Genomic DNA, 20,359 nt, shown 5'->3' with positions numbered 1-20,359 from the left:
TTGTGTGTTGTGAGAAAACCTGCATCGTGAAAATGGCGTATCCTGCTGATCCACCACTTCGGGCGTAGAGCTTCGAAACCGTTATGGTCTTATTATTTTGTGTATTTTTGTTTTAATTCAATAGTCGAGTGCTATCTATACGAAACTGAACATGTTCACCGACTACAGACTAAATTCGTAGCCTTAATTGTACCTCAGATATATTTGACAAGTAGTTGCTAGAGCAACGGTGAAACTTACGTCGGCGCTTCTGATGACGGTCCGGAGATGACGAACATTTTTACTGCACGACCCTGAACCGGAAATTACAACTGCTGCATATGTACCCTTTGTGCGATACGAAATCGTTGATGACTTCATCGCTGAACTCGTTTTCGTTTCAGGAGGAAACGTGTCCATGACAGGCAAGCCTGAGCGATGGGCAAGGCACGTAAACAACACAAACAGGAGGACTCAAAACCAGCAAGGCATTTCAGCCCTCGTGTTTGTGTTTGTTTACGTGTCTTGCCCATCGCTCAGGATTGCCTATCATGGAATTTATCTACCAGCTAGCCTGCATTTACCCCATTCTGTCGAGGAAAGGTGTCCTTTGAATCCTGATAGAGTTCTCCTGTCCATCGCTTTGAGCGTTGTCTTTTTCTTATGCATGGACCAGGTATTTGCGATATAGTGATCTAGTAACATAAATCTGATGTAATGTCATGCATATAACATAGAGAAAAAATATTTGCACGTCCTGGCATGCTGCTACCACCTCACTTCGATGAAAACCCTCGCACTACGGACACCGCGAGTCTCCACAGCTCCGAGCGTCTCCAACGCACGCCACGTTTTTCTCACAATTCAATTCAATCATCAATGAACGCGAAAACGCTACCTTCGAGGAACTATGCATTGCTTGTATCCAACTTTAGTAGTGTCAAGCCGATTGGTTAACTGCTCTCGCCCCATCTCTAAGAAGAAGTGTGCTTCTGTTCATCGTGAGTCACAGGGCCCTGATTTAACACAGTCAATCTGTTGAGAAGGCTCCACGTTGTCAGTGTCCGCAATTTAACGCAGCCTACATCAAGTTCGGCGTCAGCAGGGGAAGGGTACGCCCACGAAATGTCCACGCATTCTTCCCTTCGAAGATACTAAAGAAGGGGCCAAGACTAAAGAAAGGGCTACCTGCTGTACCGGGCAGTGTGGTTTGCAATTACACGGTCTGAGATGAGAATTTCTCAGGACAGATGATATCGGAAACAGGGAAATCTTACCTCTGTCACTTGGTCTCCTTGTGTGAGTTATGACTTGTCTGACACGAGTCTACCATGAGCACAAAGGTGTCGCTAAAGTGGGCAGTGTCCTCAGCGAGTTGTCCTTGGGTTATCGCCTTCAGTTGAATGGTATGAGGCGATGTGGAGTGAGTCTGCCTGGCAGGACCTCCATGCTGATGTCCTAACGGCGATGTGTTCTGGGTGGTCTGCATGTAAACAGATGTCGAAAAGTGAAACATCGTGGAAACTGGATGTGCATACCAGCACCTTGAAGCACCCATCGTGCGCCGCGAAGTACACATTCCCCTAAATCGCAATCGTTCAAATTCTTGTCCATCCCATGTATTAGGAACGCATGATTACTATATTTCCAACCCCCCATGAATTGCATCGGGTGCCGATGCCCTATCTAACGCAAGTCGTAGTCTTCGGTACAAAAGACTCCCCATGCCGCACTCAAAGGGTTGCTATTTTTGACTATGGCAGTTACTGAATTCTTCCCCAAAGGGTGTCGGGTGCACGCCGCAAGGAGTCTGTGATGTGGTAAACCACTTCGCTCATTCTTGATGTCCTTGTTGTTAAAGCGTTCCCCTATTCACTCAACCTTTCCTTGACGTTCCTGCGTTGTGCCTTTGTTGGACCTGCATGTGTGACGCAACTTGCAAGCCACCCCTATGATTTTCCCCCACTTGAAGACACAGGTGGCTCATCGGTGTCTTGGAAAAACATCCAAATGAATTCAGTGCTTCTCTTATGTCTTGTATAACATATTCCTTCTATATGAAGGGAAGTGCCTCAGGATAAGAGCCGCCAATATTACGAACACGGAATGTTCTTCTTCTGGGTCATAGACTGATCTGCTTCTCCCACAAGAAGAAGAACAGTCTCTGTTCGAAATATCGGCTGCTCACTCCCTGAAGCACTTCTCTTCTTATTTTGTTACCGGTTCGCTGGATTTCCTACACGTCATAGTCATTCTATAGCAGTCTTTCCGCCCCTGTGGATCCCGAACCCCAGTGGGGTCGTGACCGATTCAGCGTGGAGCCGCTAATCAGTGCAGGAACTATAAAGAAGAGGTGTCCAGAGACTCATTTTATTCGATGGAGAACACTCTGCGCCGAAAAACTAAAATTATGTTGGGGTCACCTCGGTGCTCCTATAAGCCTAAGAGCTCAAGTGGTGCCGTCATTACCCAAGGCAGGTTTTCCAAATGCGTTACCTATTACCTCATTATGACGTGATACCTAGCCACCAATGAGGGACGTGTTGCGGTGTTGTAGTAGCGTGGCCTGGAATCGACTCTTTAGTGTACGAGATTCTGGGACACAAATACCAGTACAGGCAGCAGAGGGGCTCTTCCAGTGGAACCAGCTAGAACACTAGAAAAACAAGTTTCAGGGTACCGTAAACGGCTTGGCTTGACTTGGATTCACCTAACGTAACCAGGCGACGCCGCCATTTCCCTTCCACGCAAATTTGGCCAGCTGTGTCGACGCTCTGCGACAAATGCAATTTTATGTAAACTCGCGTGAGATTGCCTATGCCACACGATCCTAGATGGTACATAAACTACTCTGTGTACAGATATAAGGGTATAGCCAATTTCAAAGCGAAAAAGGAACTCCTAGGTAGGTACAATATAATGTCAGTTAAACAATAATTTGATTTAGAAACACAGACGTCATAGTGTAGTTTTGTGATCAACAGGGTCAGTGATCTATGGGAGCATTACATGTACAAGAGCTGACCAAATGAATAAATAAATGGAAGGATATGGTGGATCATGGTCACGTGGGTGGATTCGGCCAATAACCATCACGGCGGCAAGGCAAAAGGCTGGCATTACTCTGAAACTTGTTTTTCTAGTGCTCTAGCACCAGGCAGCGGCGTAGGTCGACTTTCCTAGTTATCGCAAAAAAAAAAAAAAAACACACTGTGGAAGCGCGTCTGTACGCATGAGAGGATTTTTTTCCAAAGCTCTATATATTCAAAAACCTCCGGAGAGGAGGAAGAGGAAGGAGGGAAGGCTTGCTTACGCAGTTGCCACGTGTACTAATCTCACAGGGCTCCCTGAGGAACCTACGCCAAGTGTTCTTTTCTTCGCACAAAACTTGGGTTTCGGGGAAAAGAGCGTTGGTGGGCCAGATTTTGTCAGGGATCAAGCAATTTAATTTTCATAGAGTGAGCTAGCGCTCGAGAGTGATTGAGAAATCCGGAGAGTGCGGTTCGGGAAGGTTGACAGTGTGTGCAATGGAGAAGAATATGCTCCAGATCCTCCAGAGCACCACATTGACGTCATCTCGGAGAGTCAACTTGTCTCAAGCGGTAACGTCACCGAGCTGTAAAAGCCACGTCGAGTAGCATTCCATGAATTAACGCAGCATGTTGACGGGAGGTGTTTCGTGTCATGCGAAAAGCGAGCGTTGGATCGACTTTGTTCAGCATAGATGGGTAGAAATCCAGCGAACCGGTAAAGAAGTACGAAGGGAGTTGCCTCAGGACAGGAGCAGCTGATATTTCGAACAGAGACGCGTTAAAGGTTCATGCGAATTATGGGACAACAGCTCGGTAGGGAAGAAAGGGTCCGTGCAGGTATTTACGGCCAGAGTGAATGGCTGCTTTGTTAGATTGTGGAGGGGATTATGTGAACGAAGTGATGTTGGCTCCAGACCGGTTACAGAAATGGGAGGTTTGCGTGTACGGGAAGGAAACGGGACAACACGCAGGAATTGGCAAGCAGCATTCAGCATAGGTTCGGGGAGAATGTCAGTTGTCCACTGGCGGGAAGCCAGTGGTTGTCACGAGGCATCGCAGAATGGAGCGACGGTCTCCTCGCAGCAGTGCAATACTGGTCCGCTCCCGATACCAGAGAGTTAATTATCCGGCGCTGTCGGCCTGCTCATTCGCCACCACACCACAATGGGCTGGAACCCACAGGAGAACCAGCCTGTGGCCTGCTTCGTAAACATGGGGGTAGGTCATTAATATATCCGTGAGTATCCGTTATATCAAGGGTCGTTCAGTTGAGACCAATCTAGTTACTTTTTTAGATTATACAGCTGCACGTTTTGTCCATAGAGGCCAGGTTGACGCTGTCTATTTTGATTGCTCAAAAGCATTCGATTTGGTCAATCATCCTCGTCTTATCTACAAGCTGCGGATTTATGGTCAATCGGAAAACTTTTGTAAGTGGTTCAGTAGTTACTTGACTTGTCCTAATCACGTTCAATTGCATGGTGCGCGCTCTAAAACCTTCATTCCTACCTCAGGTGTTCCACAGGGTTCCACCTTAGGACCCTTATTTTTTAGTATTTATGCTAATGACTGTTATAACTCTGCTATAAAACACTGCAAATTACTTCAGTTCGCGGATGATGTTAAGCTTTTTTGTTCTGTAGCCAGCACTGCAGATTGTCAAAGGATCCAAGATGATAACAATGAAGCCATCGCCAGTCACTTATGCTTACAGTATAGAAACGGTAAACATTCATCGTGAATCTGCTGTACGCGACTTAGGTGTGACGTTTGACAGTAGACTTGCGTTTGGAGGTCACACTGTTGTTGTTACCAACAAGGCTTACTCTATTTTTGGAGCAACTGGAGAGTGGTGAAAGCCTTTAGTAATCCCAACTGCATTATATCTTTATTCCGGTCACTTGTTCTGCCTATATTGGAGTTCGGGTCAGTTGCCTGGAATTCACTGTCAAAAACTAACACAGAGAAAATTGAGAAAGTGCAAAAAAGACTCGTGCGCTCAGTAGAGTATCGCCTTCCGTGGTTAAGTGACAGCATTTCACTGCCATCCCTTTTGAGCAAACGGGTTTACCGTGATCAGATATTTTTGTATAAGTGTCTACAAGATCGTGTAGATTGTACTAGTGTAATTACGAGGCTAACTCTCTCCGTCCCAAAGCGCAACACCAGGGCGCTGCGAATGTCCCATGTTTTTGGTACCTCTACAGAAAATTGTCCCACATTAAGAATACAGATTTTAAGTAACATTAATTCTGCTTGCGTTGACTTGCTTCATCGTAATATGAGAATTGTCCAATCAGCTCTTCGTTGCGCATGTGACCTCTGGTGTTTGTATAAGTATGACCAATGTGAGCTGCTTTTTCATTGTGCTATGAACGTCTAATTTTATTCCATTAATATTATTCCTATGTTGTGTGTTTTTTATTGTGTACTGCTGGTAAAGCTTTAGGCTGTTAGTATACACATATATAAATAAATAAATAAATGGTAGTCCGGGTTATGTTCAATGCCCGAACTTCATATTGGTCGTATTTATTAGGGAGCGTGCTTCTCCCCCGTATATCACTACGCTCAGATCTGACTGAAAGATCACCTGAATGGCTGAGTGGATAGAAGCATCCACTCGCTTTTGGGGGTTTTTCATGGGATAGTTGTAGACTGTTAGGTGGCGGGTTCGAGTCCTACCACAGCCTGTGCTGTCTGTAGCCGTTCCGCAGGTTTTTCCGGCAAACCATGTAGACGGATGTCCGCAGTTGCTACTGAAGTCGGCCCAGGACGCCTCCTTGTCTTCCTTTTCTTCCTGCTCTCCTCTCAGTCCATCCACGTCACTACGGCAGACAAAACCACAGCTGTTCTGCAACCCTAATATGTAGTCACTACAGGTGCTAACAGGTAATAAAAAAAGTGCGGCTGAAAATGTCCCGGTTCTAGAAATTTGTTTCTTTTTCTTGTTTTGAAAGTGAAACACTTTTCGAAACTGGTTCAGCAATGTCCTCTTTATGAAGCGGCAATAAACCATCACGTGGTATTTGCAGGAGTTTCATTCGGACGAAAGTCACGGTATGAACTTACAGCATTGTGCAGTATTTGTTCTTAACACAGCGTAAGCCACTAATATTAGGCTTTACATCATGGACAACTGAAGTGAGCACTTATTCGTTTTTTTTTCTGCCGCGTCATGTTCGGCAACGTCGTTCAGCGAGAGACCTACGAATACAGGTAGGATGCCTGAATACTAGCTCACTATGTGTAGAGCGGAGTAACCCTTTGTAGAAACTAATGCCGCGAAGCCACCGTATTGACTCCCACGCTTACCCGTGCATGAATAATGTGTTCCGATTTCACCTACTTTTTCAAACCTCCTCTGTAAGTATTTACTCGACTCCAAAATGTAGGGTGTCGCTAATCGTATAGCTATAGGTGGCGTGCATATGACGTCACACCATAGCTTTACCCGTGCTTTTTCCCTCTTTCTGGTGAACCAGCGCACGTCAATCCACCCCACCTATACTTTTGTGAGCAATTCGCGGCGAGCTGCGCGTGGGCGCCAAGATGTCGGAAAATCGTGGCAGACGACGGAGTTGTGTTAGCTCAGTGCAGACGGAGCTACTGATTTATTTATTCATTCATTCGTGCCCAAGAACAGGCCATATGGGCCTTGGTGTTTGTGCACATAAGGAGAAGCAGAGAAATAGCAATTACGATAGAGGGGCAAATACCGGGAATACATCCAAAACGCCCATTAATACGTACAACACAACGCAATACCGTTACACGGTACACCACATTCCGATACGACACAGTCAGTACTCGCAAATAGACATTGAGTGAATGTATGCAATTGAATGAAGTCGTGACAGTACAGGTAGCAATCAGTAAGTAAAAGAGCACAAACTAGAGAATCAAGAGAGAATAGATACAGAGTAAATAATCAATAGAGAAGCCACTTTGCGCTGGGCTAGTACACAGGTAACCAGAATGCGCTAAACTACGATAATACGAAGAATGATAATACTGTGACAACGCAGGTACCCAGAACGTACTAAACTATGATACACCATGATACGCAGGAGGTACTTATTGAGGCACCCTAATCAGTAATTACATGTACCCTGTATCTCGTTCAGGAGGCGCCCTGTGTACCACACACCATGTCGAACATCTTCCTCTTACACCACGGATAAAAATCTTCCTGTCTGAGTCTGACAAACAGGGTATCGGAGAATGGGGGAAGGAGGAGGGTACATCGTGACGTAGCATCTTCCCCTCGCACGAGTCTCGTGATGTAGAGCGGCCGCAGGTGAAAGGGGAATAAACCGCGCGTGAGCTGGGACAAAAGAAACAAGGAAGACAGGCAAGAGAACTTGTCGTCTGTCACGTGATGATCGTGCAGGCCCTCCGTTCGTGTTTTATCCGTGTCTTCTTTTGATAAACTGGATAACCCATTGACAATGCAGCGCACAGAAAAAAAATATATATTGCACGGTGACTCGTGATAGAGAACGAGTAAAAAATGTTGAACGTTGCGTCACTATTCATTTAACATTTACATGTTCTGACGTCCTCCATTGTGAGACGACGCCCACATTTTCCTGTCGAAAGAGCAAAGATTACTTGGACAATGCACAAGTGCGCAGTGAATGATAACGCTTATCAGTGTCTCACGTATGCATGTTTCACATAAGTGTCGCCATCAGTCTCTTTCAGGTGACCACCGATTCATCTCCATCTCAGCCCCGTCTGAGTGGCAATGGACGACCGAAAGTGAGGTGAGATTACAGTGCGAACTATCTCCGAATGCATTCCACTATTTTTTCTTTCATTTTACTGTTATTGCAGTCTTATGATTGCTGTTCCGCAATAATATATCCTATTTTCAATAATGAGTTTTGATTGTGTCAACCTTTCATCGTCCCGCGCCTCATTGACGGCTGGCAGTGCTACTATATGATGCCATATTGATACTCATAAGCAGTAAACAATGCGTGCAGGTCCCATAAGTGTCCCTTAGGCACTATGTTGTCCTCATTTGATGTATATGAAGCAGCATACTCACCAAATGTCTCGATGAAATCACCCGTTTCTCGAATACCTTATTTATTTTCCAGGAGTATTTGATAACGAAGGCATTTTCCCTCCGATTACGGTTCCTATGCTAGATATCGACGTAGTCCTGCGCCCGTGGTCGGTAACCTACGTAAGAATAAAAATCGTCATCACACTCCGTTGCAACTCACTCGTTAATTGAAGTCCTTTGCGAAGTAAAATGCGATGTTACTATCTCCCGTGAAAAGAAACCCTCTCCTTTTCATTTTGAAAATCTATAGGTGCAGTTTTCTTCAACGAGAAAACAAAATTTAATCACCATACTAGGCTGCATACTGCAGCTTCTTCTATAGTTGAGGTTGTCTAGGAAGTTAAAAAAAATTGCCTGTGTGGAAGACACCCTGTCACATGACATATTGCAGGTTTACGTGTGTATTTTTTTTTCTTAATCGAGGAGAAAAAATCGTCAGCGCACTCACATCTTGTGTGTAAGGTCCCATTATCACGAATTGAAGGAAGTTCACCTTCTACTGTTCTACAAGTCCTAGTATCGCCGTTGTTGTTTTTGATTGCCTGGTTCACGACAATGTTGCGGTGGACGCGATTTGCCACTTGTTTATTGAGCATCGTCCGAAAATGTACTACTTGGCCGATGTCTCTGCTCTTGTCTACGTCGCGACAGAGAAACAGAAAGTAGAACTGCTATTCTGTGCATAAACAAGCAATGACTTTGGCTTGAATGCTACATCACATGTTTGCCTCATCCCGTGGCCAAAGGAGATGTGACGGCGTTGGCAGCACCGTTTAAAAGGTTACCAGCCATAGGACCAGGTTGCAACGGCCCTACGACAACTTTATTTTACGACGATGACTAGGGAGTTCCACATCCGGAGGCCGATACGCTACCCCATTACTGGCAAATTTTCAAAATGGAAAAGGAGATAGCCACAAAGGCATCATGTTTTACCTCCTAAAAGACGTCAACTAACGAATGAAGAACAGCACGGTGCGGTGACGATTATTTTCTCGGTTATCGAAAATTTCAACTGTAGATATGTTCAACTGAGGATCTGTTGTATAAATGGCACGATAGCGCACCAGGTACGTGAAAACACAACCTCAAAAGTGCCATTTTTTACGAATGGTCGATATATTTTCGATCGATCAGTTAAACAATGAATGCAGATGAGTTTCATATTTTTACTAGAAGCTAATCTCCATACAGTAGCTTACGAGCCTAAATAATCCCGGACTCCTACGAGAATACTAATCTACCGAAAGTTAATCGAAGACTTTTCCCGAAATGCGCTCCATTCCTTTAAACTGTCACCACGTCACCGGATTTGTTATCCCAGCGTATGCCCTCCGGGAACATTGGTCCACCCTTCCCATCTAACAGCAGTCAACGAAACCACAGAACTGTCTTCTGTTTCTCTCAGAAGGACGCGCGAAACAGACAAGAATTTTTCATGTTTGAGTCCAGTTCGAGGCCCATCCAGTGTTGAAGAATGGAAATACGAAGGGAACCCAGAGACAGGGGAAAGAAAACACGAAACACCCACGATCTCAGAGATCTCAAACTGAGATCGTGTGTGTTTCGTGTTTTCTTTCCCCTGTCTCTGGGTTCCCTACGTATTATCATGTACCAGCTCGCCTGCGCCCTTGCACTTCTTCCGTTGAAGAATGGAAACTCTTAAGAAGAAAGAAGCTGATACACTACGTATGCACCACTAAAGGAATGCGCTGTTATGTACGCTCTGCAAGTCACCGAGCCTTCTGCGCATGTCTCCTCTCTCTCCCTCTCTCTCTCTCTGTTAGTCCGCTAGGAAAGCCTCATTGGCTACAGCGGCGCCCTCCCTCTTCACTCTAACTGCCTCCTCTCATGCGTGGAGACGTGCTTACACAGCGTATATTTTTAGCGAAATCTAGGAATGTCGAGCTACACCGCTGGCTGGTTCTCACTGGAAGAGGCTATGGAAGGACTCTGACGTGTAGGAAATCCCGCAAATCAAAATATGAAGGGAAGTGCCTGAGGGCGAGAACAGCGGATATTTCGAACAGCGACTGTTCTTCTTCTTGTAGGAGAAGCAGAACAGTCTATGACCCAGAAGACGAACATTCCATGTTCCAAATATCGGCGGCTCTTATCCTAAGGCACTTCCCTTGATATAGAATGACTATGTTATACAAAACATAGGACAAACACTGAATTGATTTGGATGTTTTTCAAAGACACGGATGAGTCACCTGTGGTTTCAAGTCGCAACACACTTGCAGGTCCAACAAAGGTACAATGCCGCAACGTCAAGGAAAGGTTGAGCACAGTGAATGATGATTTCAGCACGAACGTGGTACTTCGAGGAATGTTGACGTCATATGAAACCAAGGTTTCGTTTGGTGTGGCTCGAATATTTTGCTGTGTTGACCTACTTGATTTATCTGATCGCCGTTTCCTTGCTGTATTCTGTAGTTCCTTCACTGTTTCCTTTTTTTTTATCAGGACAGGAGGATGTTGTTCTGACATCCGATAACCCTTACAACAAAGCGAGTTTTCCCAGGAACTATTACACTTATTGCCTTTCTCACATTTCAAAACGACCTTTTACGCGTAAGTTATCGCTTTAACTCGATTTAAGAGTGTAAAGTTCGTGAGGAATTAGAAGAACGCTTTAACGACAAGGACATCAAGAACGAGCGGAGTGGTTTACCACATCACAGACTCCTAGCGGCGTGCACCCCGCACCCTTTGGGGAAGAATTCAGTAATTGCCTGAGTCAAAAATAGCAACCCAATGGGTGCGGCATGGGGAGTCTTATGTATCCAAGACTACGACTTGCGTCAGATAGGGCATCGACACCCGATGCAATTCATGGGGTGTTCGAAATACAGTAGTCATGCGTTCCTTATAAATGGAATGAACAGGAATTTGAACGATTGCAGTTTAGGGGAACGTGTACTTCGCGGCGTACGATGGTTGCTTCAAGGTACTGGCCTGCACATCGAGTTTACAGGATTTTTCACTTTTCCACATCTGTTCCTATGCAGGCCACCCAGAACACATCGCCGTTAGGACATGGAAGTCCTGCCAGGCAGACTCACTCCAAGTCGCCTCATACCATTAAACTGAAGGCGATAACCCAAGGACACATGGCTGAGGACACAGCCGACTTTAGCGACACCTTCGTGTTCACAGTAGACTCGTTTCACACAAGTCATAACTCACACAAGGGGACCAAATGACACTGGTACGATTTTCCTCTTTTCGACGTCATCTGTCCTGAGAAATTCTGATCTCCGAACACGTGATTGCAAACCACGCTACCCAGTACAGCAGGTAGCCCTCTCTTTAGTCTTAGAGAATGATATGTGATGCTCTGGCCGCCTACGTCGCCGTGGCGATGCGGAGACGCCACGGCCTTCTGCGTGCTGGACTAGATATGGCGCAGCTCTCTGGTAGTTTCAAATATCTTTGAAGGAAAGAATACATGCACATTTCGTGGGCGTACCCTTCCTCTGCTGACGCCGAACTTGATGTAAGCTGCGTTAAATTGCGGACACTGACAATGTGAAGCCTTCCCAACAGACTGACTGTGTTAAATCAGGGCCCTGTGACTCACGATGAACAGAAGCACACTTCTTCTTAGAGTGGGGAGAGAGCAGTTAACCAATCGGCTTGATACTACTAAAGTTGGATACAAGCAACGCATAGTTCCTCGAAGGTAGCGTTTTCGCGTTCATTGATGATCGAATTGAATTGTGAGAAAAAACGTGGCGTGCGTTGGAGACGCTCGGAGCTGTGCAGACTCGTGGTGTCCGTAATGTGAGGGTTTTCATCGAAGTGATGTGGTAGCAGCATGCCATGACCCGCGAATATTTTTCTCTATGCTTTGCCAGCCTATCCTTACTTGTTCTAACCAATCCCTGCCTAACAATGCTGGCATGCAGGCTCCATCGCAGCTATCGACTAACACCAACGGCAAAGAGTACGTCGCTTGCATGTATTCGAGCTTGATATCAACTATTCCCCGCACTGGAACAACACTCCCTTTATACGTGCTCAATCGTATTTTGGACTTTTGACACTGGCCTACACTGCCAAATAGGCTGCAGAACTGTCAACTGACATTATAGACACAGCCGATCCTGTACCTAGTTCCATTACTACAGGTTTACCATTGATCTTTACCGAAACCTTGTACGCATTAACTGCCGTTCCAATACGGTACACTGTGCGTAACTCAACAGAACCGTTGTCTTCTCCGTCTACGACCTTTACATGTCGTCTAGACATTCCTTTCGGAAAAAGCTTCGTTTTACATATTTTAGCTAAGTGACTTCGAAGCTTCGAAGTGGCCTCTAAGCTTAGTTTCGAACATTTATGACACTGACTATTCTTGAAAGGACAGACACTAGGCTTATGCCCTCTGCCACATATATAACATTCTTGCCTGATGACTTGTGTAGCAGACCCAGGAATCCGTTTCGCTCTTTGTTTTGACGCTCTTGATTGCTTCAAGTGGACATCTACTTGTTCGTCGTCAGCCGTCGCCGCAGACACTTCCTGACGCATTTCCCGTGCCTGTGTCTCAGCCGCTTCCATAGCGTTTGCCACTTGATAAACGTGGTCGAGTGTTGCTTCCTTTTCACCCATAGCCAAGAGACGGCATCCAATGTTGTCATTGAGAAGACCAGTGATAACTTGATGCCGAAGAGCGTCCTCCAGGTATGCTCCGAAGTTGCAGGACCGTGCGAGGGTCTTGAGAGCCACCACGAAGTCGTTGATTGATTCATGTGCCTGCTGGTTTCTGCGGTGGAACTGATAGCGTTCCGCCACCACCGAACGCGTCGGTGCGTAGTGCTGACGCAGCTCTTTCACGATCTCGTCATAACTTGCCGCACTTGGCGTCTGCTTAAGAAGCAGGCTTCGTAATGTCGTATATGCCTCATCTCCTATGGCTGTTAGGAAGACCTTGCTCTTCTTGTCGTCCGCTATTCCGTTTGGAGCAGCGTACAGTTCGAAGCGTTACACGTAGACATCGAACGCCGTTGTCCGTGGGTTGAATTCCTTGAGGTGTCCTATACATTTGCCATCCCTGCACCGTTGTCTCTTCTGCGTGCGTCGTATCTGCCGTCTCGTCGCCAAATGTTACGTTGTAGAAGTCGAGTGATCGAAGTTCAGGGACTCCGGCGGATTACTCGAAGAACTCGTTTATTCAACCCATGCATAGATAACGCTACCCGAAGAAAGAATGAACACACGCGCATTGAACGCACACCACAACTTCATCATCGTAGGTTCTTATGTCCCGTCGTCGTCGTTTACAACAAGAAGGAATATACAAACGAACACAAAACGTCGCCTTGTGAACATTTCAGAAAGGGATCTTTGTGGTTTAGGGTGGAACCGTTTTCAATTGAGGGACGTATAAACGGAGTTCGATTTCAGAGTAGGTTAGGTAGCGTGTATGCCACACGTACACCCTAAGCAGTGGCGTAGCCACGGGGGGGGGGGGGGCTAGGGGGGCTCGAGCCCCCCCTACCTGCCACGGACCGACCCACGGAAATCTTGGCAATCCGAGGAGAAAATAATATATATATAGGGGGGGGGGGGGTGACAGTGTGACGATCGCGAAAGTTCTTACAGTTCATGGCGTCTAAGCAGCACTCTTGAATGGCTTTCAAAGTATGAGCTTTTCAAAATCCTTCCAATCTCGTGACACCACCTCATTGTACATGACAGCCTATACATGTAATCGTATTGTGCACGTCCAAATCAATTATTTTCGTTCTGTTTTTTTTTACCGCATTTTGCGGCGTGCACGAGTATGTGTATGTTGTCGCGCCCAGGATCAGAGAGTTTTCGTATCGAGCCCCCCCTACCTTGGAGGTCTGGCTACGCCACTGACCCTAAGGAGCAGCCGGTTTTCATAGTGGATGCGCAATACTGTGGGACCGAAGGAATGATGACAGAAGGGGCGGTTGGCAGAGCTTTTGTCGCACGATCGAATACAATCAAGAGGTGTCACAGAGGTTTTCTGATTGACTCTGCTTTGTCGCCAACATCTAGTAATCGCGAGGACTGCTGGTATATGGCGATAGAAATCCTATGATCAGATGATTTTTGCCTAGCATCGGACGAGACCAATTTTATAATTTCGTTTTTGACAGAACTGGGGTGACATCACTGGCGATCGAGGAGAGCTTTTTGATTGAGCCGTCCATATTCCCAGAAGAGTCTCGACTTAATAAACGAAAGTTATGCCCAAGAACCGTAAGGGATTATTAGAAAGGGTCTGTGTAGTGGAAAACTAACTCAGGTGAGAATTCTGCAGCACATGCGAGTTAGTTTTCCCTACAGAGACCCTTTGTAATAGTTCCTTAGGTTTCCTAGATATAACTTTTTTCTTTAAGAAGGATATATTGTCACGACTCCGTTGAGAATATGGAGAGGTAAACCGAATACCTGTCCTTCATCGCCAGAGTTCTCATCCGCAAACCAATCAAAACGGAAATATAAAATTGGCGGTTCTAAGAAAAACGTAAACCAGAATTCATATTGCATTCGTATTTTAAAAATCTGTCCTCGCTGCCGTGAGAACAAAGTCATCTCCAGCAATATCTTCTTTGGTGACACCGGCAGCAGTGCCCGGACGGGCAGAATTCGGGCGCGACGTCCACCGTCGTGCTGCCGTAGCCGCAGCCAATAGAGAGCAGGGGCTATTTTCCTCCGCGTAGACGTTACGGCCCTGGCTTCGTCGCTTCGTTTCGCGCATGAACACTCTCTCTCCACATGTTGAGACGCACTAGTCGCAGTAGGTTGTTCTGCGAAGACGCTGCTGCGTTCGCTGTGTGCCTTTGCATTTGCGTGTGGCTTGTTCGAAAAGCGTTCGATGCCAAATACAACGGTAGGTTGTCTTACGTCCTCATACATTGAAATGGTGCATTGATAACGCTCTCACCGGTGGCATTCTCTTGGGTTCTGATCGAGGGAATGGATCTGTTTGATGACCATCTGCCGCCTTCTCTTTAGTTACTAATTTTGTAAGTGCAGGGATGTAGGAGTTTGTTTCGCCCCATGTTGGGAAAGTGTTCCTAGCCATACATTTTGTGCTCCCGATTAAATATATAAGAGAAAAGTTGAAAAAGCTGCCTGTGTGAAAGGAGACATACACACAGGAGTAATGGGAAGCTGCCTTGCAACAAAGGGTTCGCTGTTAAGCGGTATGTTTTGCAGACAATGACGTCCCATGTCACTGTTGTGTATTCGCAGAACTAGCAACCCTTTGAGAAAGACAGGCACCATGCCATCTTGGTCCCCTTATCCATTCTGCGGAAGAGGAGATGCGTGCTTCATAAGTAGAAAGCTAAATCACAGACGCTTGGCGTTTTAGTTGTAGTCCTTTGAAATATTGAAGGCTGACTACATATTGAGTTCCCTTCTTAAATTACTGCGATACCGGGAGGTGAAGGATATACAATCACCTGTGTTATTCGAATGCTTCGCGTGTTATTAAGTGAAAGGCTCGCTAGGGGTGAGGGCAGCCACCCTTACTTGAATCCTTGTCACGTGTGCTGGTATCCTTCGATGCGAGGCACTCTCTATGCATAAAGGAAGGATCCTCGGCAAACACGACCAGCTCCGGTGGCGCAGCGGTAACGCGTGTGCTTGGAGACTGGGAGGTCCGCGGTTCGAATCCGCGGGCCGGCTGTGCCGTCTGGGGTTTTTCCTGGGTTTCCCTCAGATGTGTAATAGGCGTATGCCGGCACAGTTCCCCTGAAGTCGGCCCATGGACGCAGCTATCCTCCCCCCGAGCGGATTCCGCTCGGTCTTGCACTTCATCCTTTCCTCTCCTCCTCTCCACCCTTTCCCTTCCCATGAAACATGCCGCCTAATCAGGCAGGCAGACCTCTCGGGTTCCTCCCAACGACACTCCTCCTCCTCCTCCGGCAAACACGGATCACGAAATGGCTTGTCCTGCCGAACTCTTCAACTACTGAAACTCCCAGAAACACAGCTTTTCGGAGAAATCCCAATTTCTTTAAATTATGCGGCGCATGTTTCTCTCGTCTTGTCGTCTGAATTCCAGCACTCCTCACAGTATTATTATGAATGGAAAAACGAATTAACGAGCTCCTTGCTAAAGATGCAATAAAAGGGAAATATAAAATCTGGCTATGGCGTGACTTTAGTGGCACGCGCTTGGTTAGAAAAAAATACGATTCGGGCTGCGCTTCACAGGCATTCTTAATGCATCGCCAACTGTGAAGGATGCAAAATGTACATGTGCTGCTCCGTGATATTTACCGCTGGTTATTATTGCGAGCCTGTATTCAACTCCAGTATTGCTAATATAGCTCCCAGCGTTTCGGCGCATTCCTTCTTCAGAGTCTCACGCGAGCACCGAACGGGACCGTGCGGATATACATACGTGTCCCTAGGTAACCCAGTCGCCTGTTTGGAAGTATGGGTAAGGTACGGTGCGCCTCTACAGTGTCACTCTGAAGCAGGAATGTGTTGCGTAAATTTTCATCCAGCACTGGACAGCATTGGCGCTCCCACATCAAAGCGCAGATTTGTCAGTGCAGTTATCAGGTGTCCTACACTTTTACGGTCGTTGTTATTGTTGCGCATTAAGCTGTTCAACAGGATTCGGCTTGGGATATGTTTATTGAAAAAAAGGAAGAAAGGAATGGTTAGACCGGCGTAGGCCGACTTGCTATTCGTTCAAATAGAACAAGGAGAAAAGGGTAATTAAAAATGAGAGGAAGAAGACACACAACGACACTCAGGCACAAAAGGAGGCCATAGGGGCTGGTCCAGAGGCCGTTGGCAGGAAGAAACCTGGAGAGGGTAGCTGTAACCGTCCTCTGGTTGTGCTGCACCGGACCGAGCAGAGTGGCCAAAGCGACGTTGGGGAACCCATGTCCTTGGAAGTGGGGTTGGAGGATGACTCTTTCAGAGAGATACCAGATTGCAGGATGGTAGATAGTACTCAATGTGTGCTTCCACGCAACAAGTTGTGCAATCGGTCGTGGGATGGGATTTTACTCGTCAGCTCTTTAGAATTGATACTGAACACACACACAGACAAGAGCACAGTGCAAGAGTGGGCAAGATGAGGGAGAGGAGAAATTATCAAGAATGCATGTGGCATTCATTCGTACCTGGTATTCAGTCTCTTATTCGATATGTCACCCATATTGCAACAACGTTGATGATGATGATGATGATGATTGGAATTTTAATGGCGCATTGACAACACGGGTCATAAAACCTATTATGTACCGAGGCGCTCAGAAGTGCTATTGTAGAGGAGGTGGAGTTCCTCTACATGAGTCCTGACCGGCGGTGATGGAATGTCCCAGCGGGCAGATGGTCGTGGCCTCACGCTAGGACGGTGCCGGTAGAACTGCCGTGCCAGAGCCGTAGCGCGTGGCAGCAGAGGCACGTCTTCGTCATCACACACGGGCCGCCACATCACTCCCCCCCTCAGACGCGGAGCAGTGTAGAGCTAGCGGTTTGGGTCCGCGTCGATACATGAAGAGGAGGAAGACGGGCGACACGTGGAACAGGGACGACTTGTTCAGAAATCGCAGTAGCAGCAGAATGGTTGGTGCGGGCAAGCGCTGACCGGGCGGGTTCCAGGGGCGGTGTGAGGGCAGGTATGCCGAAGTAATTCAGAGAGGGGCGACAGAACCGCGACCGGTTCGTGAGCGCTGGGCTCGTAGTGTTGTCGCCAAGGAGACCCCACATACGCACCCACATACGCAAATATCTTCATGGGGTTCTTAGAAAACAAAGTTCTCAGCGCCCTCTCATTAAAACCCACGGTGTACCTTCGATACATCGATGATATACTGATAATATGGGAACACGGGGAACATGAATTTCAAAAGTTCATAGATCTACTGAACACCGCGCATAGCAATATAAAGTTCACATCACAACAGTCAACTCACTTAATTAACTTCCTCGACACCACAATATCACTAGACAACGGCAACCTCATCACAACCCTGTACAAAAAGCCAACTGACAAACAACAATACCTTCACTTCAAGAGTCACCACCCGCGTCACTGTAAGGTTGGAATTCCTAATGGGCAGAGTGTAAGACTACGCAGAATTTGTTCAAACGACACAGATTACGCTGAGAGGCTCGACGAACTTTGCAGTACACTTGCCCAAAGTGACTATCTAGACTCCCTCCTAACCGAATTCCGTCGCAAGGCACTCACACTCGATCGAGACGAGGTTCTGGAAAACCGAAAAAATCCTGACGCGTGCCAAATAAGCTTCATCACAAGATATTCCAACGCACTTCCAAACATCAAAGCCATTCTACAGAAGCACGAGCCCCTCCTCCAAAGCAGTGACCGACTTAGCAACATATTCACAAATCCCATACAGGTGACATACCGACGCGCAAAAAATCTGGCAGACTCCTTGGTCAATGCCAAAATCAGCACAACGAGCACCCCGTACACGGGAACACGACCCTGCAACCTCCCGCGCTGCAAAACATGCAAGCCCGTTCAACACGCTAACTCCATCAAAAGCACTGCGAGCAATTACACCCACCCCGTTAACCACGCATTCACATGCACAAGCTCCAATGTCATATACTGCATTGAATGCGGCGACTACTCTATGCAATAGATTGGTGAAACCGGCCAACAAATGAACAACCGCCTTACCGGACACAGAACCGACACGTCCAACAAACTCCCCAAAGCAGTCGCCGAACACTTTAACGTTCCTGGTCACAATTTTGACAACATTAAACTATATATTCTAGAAACCGGGTTTAGATCCACACGTGACAGACGTGATAGGGAGTCTTATCTCATATACAAGTTCAACGCTCTTCACCCGTCCGGTATCAACAAATCACAAGGCACCCTAGAAACACTTCAGAAATAAAATATGCTTTTCCCTTCTACCTCCATTATCACCTGTTATGTTCTGCATGGCCACTGCTTTCTACTTTCTTTATTGCATGCCACAACTTTGCATTACAAATACTAAAAAAAAAAAAAACATTGCTGGTTCTGGAATTTTCCCCACGTAACCACTAACCTCCTTATCTTCCGCTATGCTTGCCAATTCTTGCCTGTTGTCCCGTTTCGTCCACGTGTTCGTCAACCTTCCATTTTTGTGTAACCGGTCTGCAGCCTAGATCACTACGTTCACATAATCCCCTCCACACTCTAACACAGCAGCCATTCACTCCGGCCGTAGAAGCCCGTACGGAGCCTTTCTTCCCTCCGGGCTGTTGACCCACAATTCGCATGAACCTTTAAACACGTCACACCTAACCCTTTAAATACCATGCCAATGATGAGGACGGTGCCCAGAAGAACAGTCTCTGTTCGAAATATCGGCGGCTTCTGTCCTGAGGCAACTGCCTTCCTTCCATCGTGGGATATTGTTTGAGTGGCGTCTACATGCACGACTCTAGCCAATATTATTTGGCCGACAGTTATATCCAGCCCACATTGCCCCCTTTCAGCCAATATTGTTTGGTTGTCGTCCATGTCCCGTCCTTATTACCCCATTGGAAGCGGTACGTGTTTGGTCCCCGGCCATCTGTTGACAACATCATCCGTATTTGTGGAAAACAAACGTCGAGACCATATTTCCAAGTGCCGCATATTCACGCGCATTTGCGGCGGCCTATGCACGATTTTTTTTTTCGCGTGGGCGTTCTGCGGTTTATCCAACGGTGCGGCTTATCTGATGAAAATATTTTGCTGGCATTTTCCCCGTACGCGGGTTTTAACGAAATGGCCGGATGATGTCTCTGGAACAGCACTGCCCTGCCGATGCACGAACAGTGTGTAACAGGGACGGGCCCACATTCGAGTAGATTGATCTTGCTGGTGCATTCCCCCAAGCAGCTTCAACGAAAGTCGTGACAGTGATTCACGTCAGCTGGAAAACCACTGACCCATCAATACATGAAAAACGCCCAACAAGGGCACAATCCTATCTTGGTTGGTAGGATTCTAGAGCTGACCTCTTTTGTTGTACGCTATGCCGACCCTGAAGTATGGACCACAAGGTTTGTGACCTTCTCTATGGTCTTCCTTGTCGCGCAAATCAGTCTTCTCGCAGTGCCCGCGGCTTATCTGCGAGTGAGGCTTATCTGCCAGAAAATTTTCAAAACCTTCTTAAAAACGCCTCCTGCGGCTTACCTGCGGTGCGGCTTATACGCGTGAAATTACGGTGCCGGACTGGTTGCTGGCACCTTTGGGCTAGTACTCGCATTCTACAACAATTACGGAAGAATAATGGTGAGC

At 46.8% G+C, this 20,359-nt stretch overlaps 1 protein-coding gene across 1 annotated transcript in view; it reads right to left on the bottom strand.

Moving 5' to 3' along the window:
- Window positions 1–20,359, bottom strand: part of LOC135372050 (uncharacterized) — a 166,433-nt gene that overhangs the window by 141,744 nt on the left and 4,330 nt on the right. The gene's annotated exons all lie outside the window — the stretch shown is intronic.

Source organism: Ornithodoros turicata, unplaced genomic scaffold, assembly GCF_037126465.1.
Source record: "Ornithodoros turicata isolate Travis unplaced genomic scaffold, ASM3712646v1 Chromosome126, whole genome shotgun sequence".
In the NCBI taxonomy this organism is placed as follows: Eukaryota; Metazoa; Arthropoda; class Arachnida; order Ixodida; family Argasidae; genus Ornithodoros; species Ornithodoros turicata.
This window is presented reverse-complemented; position numbering and strand designations above follow the sequence as displayed.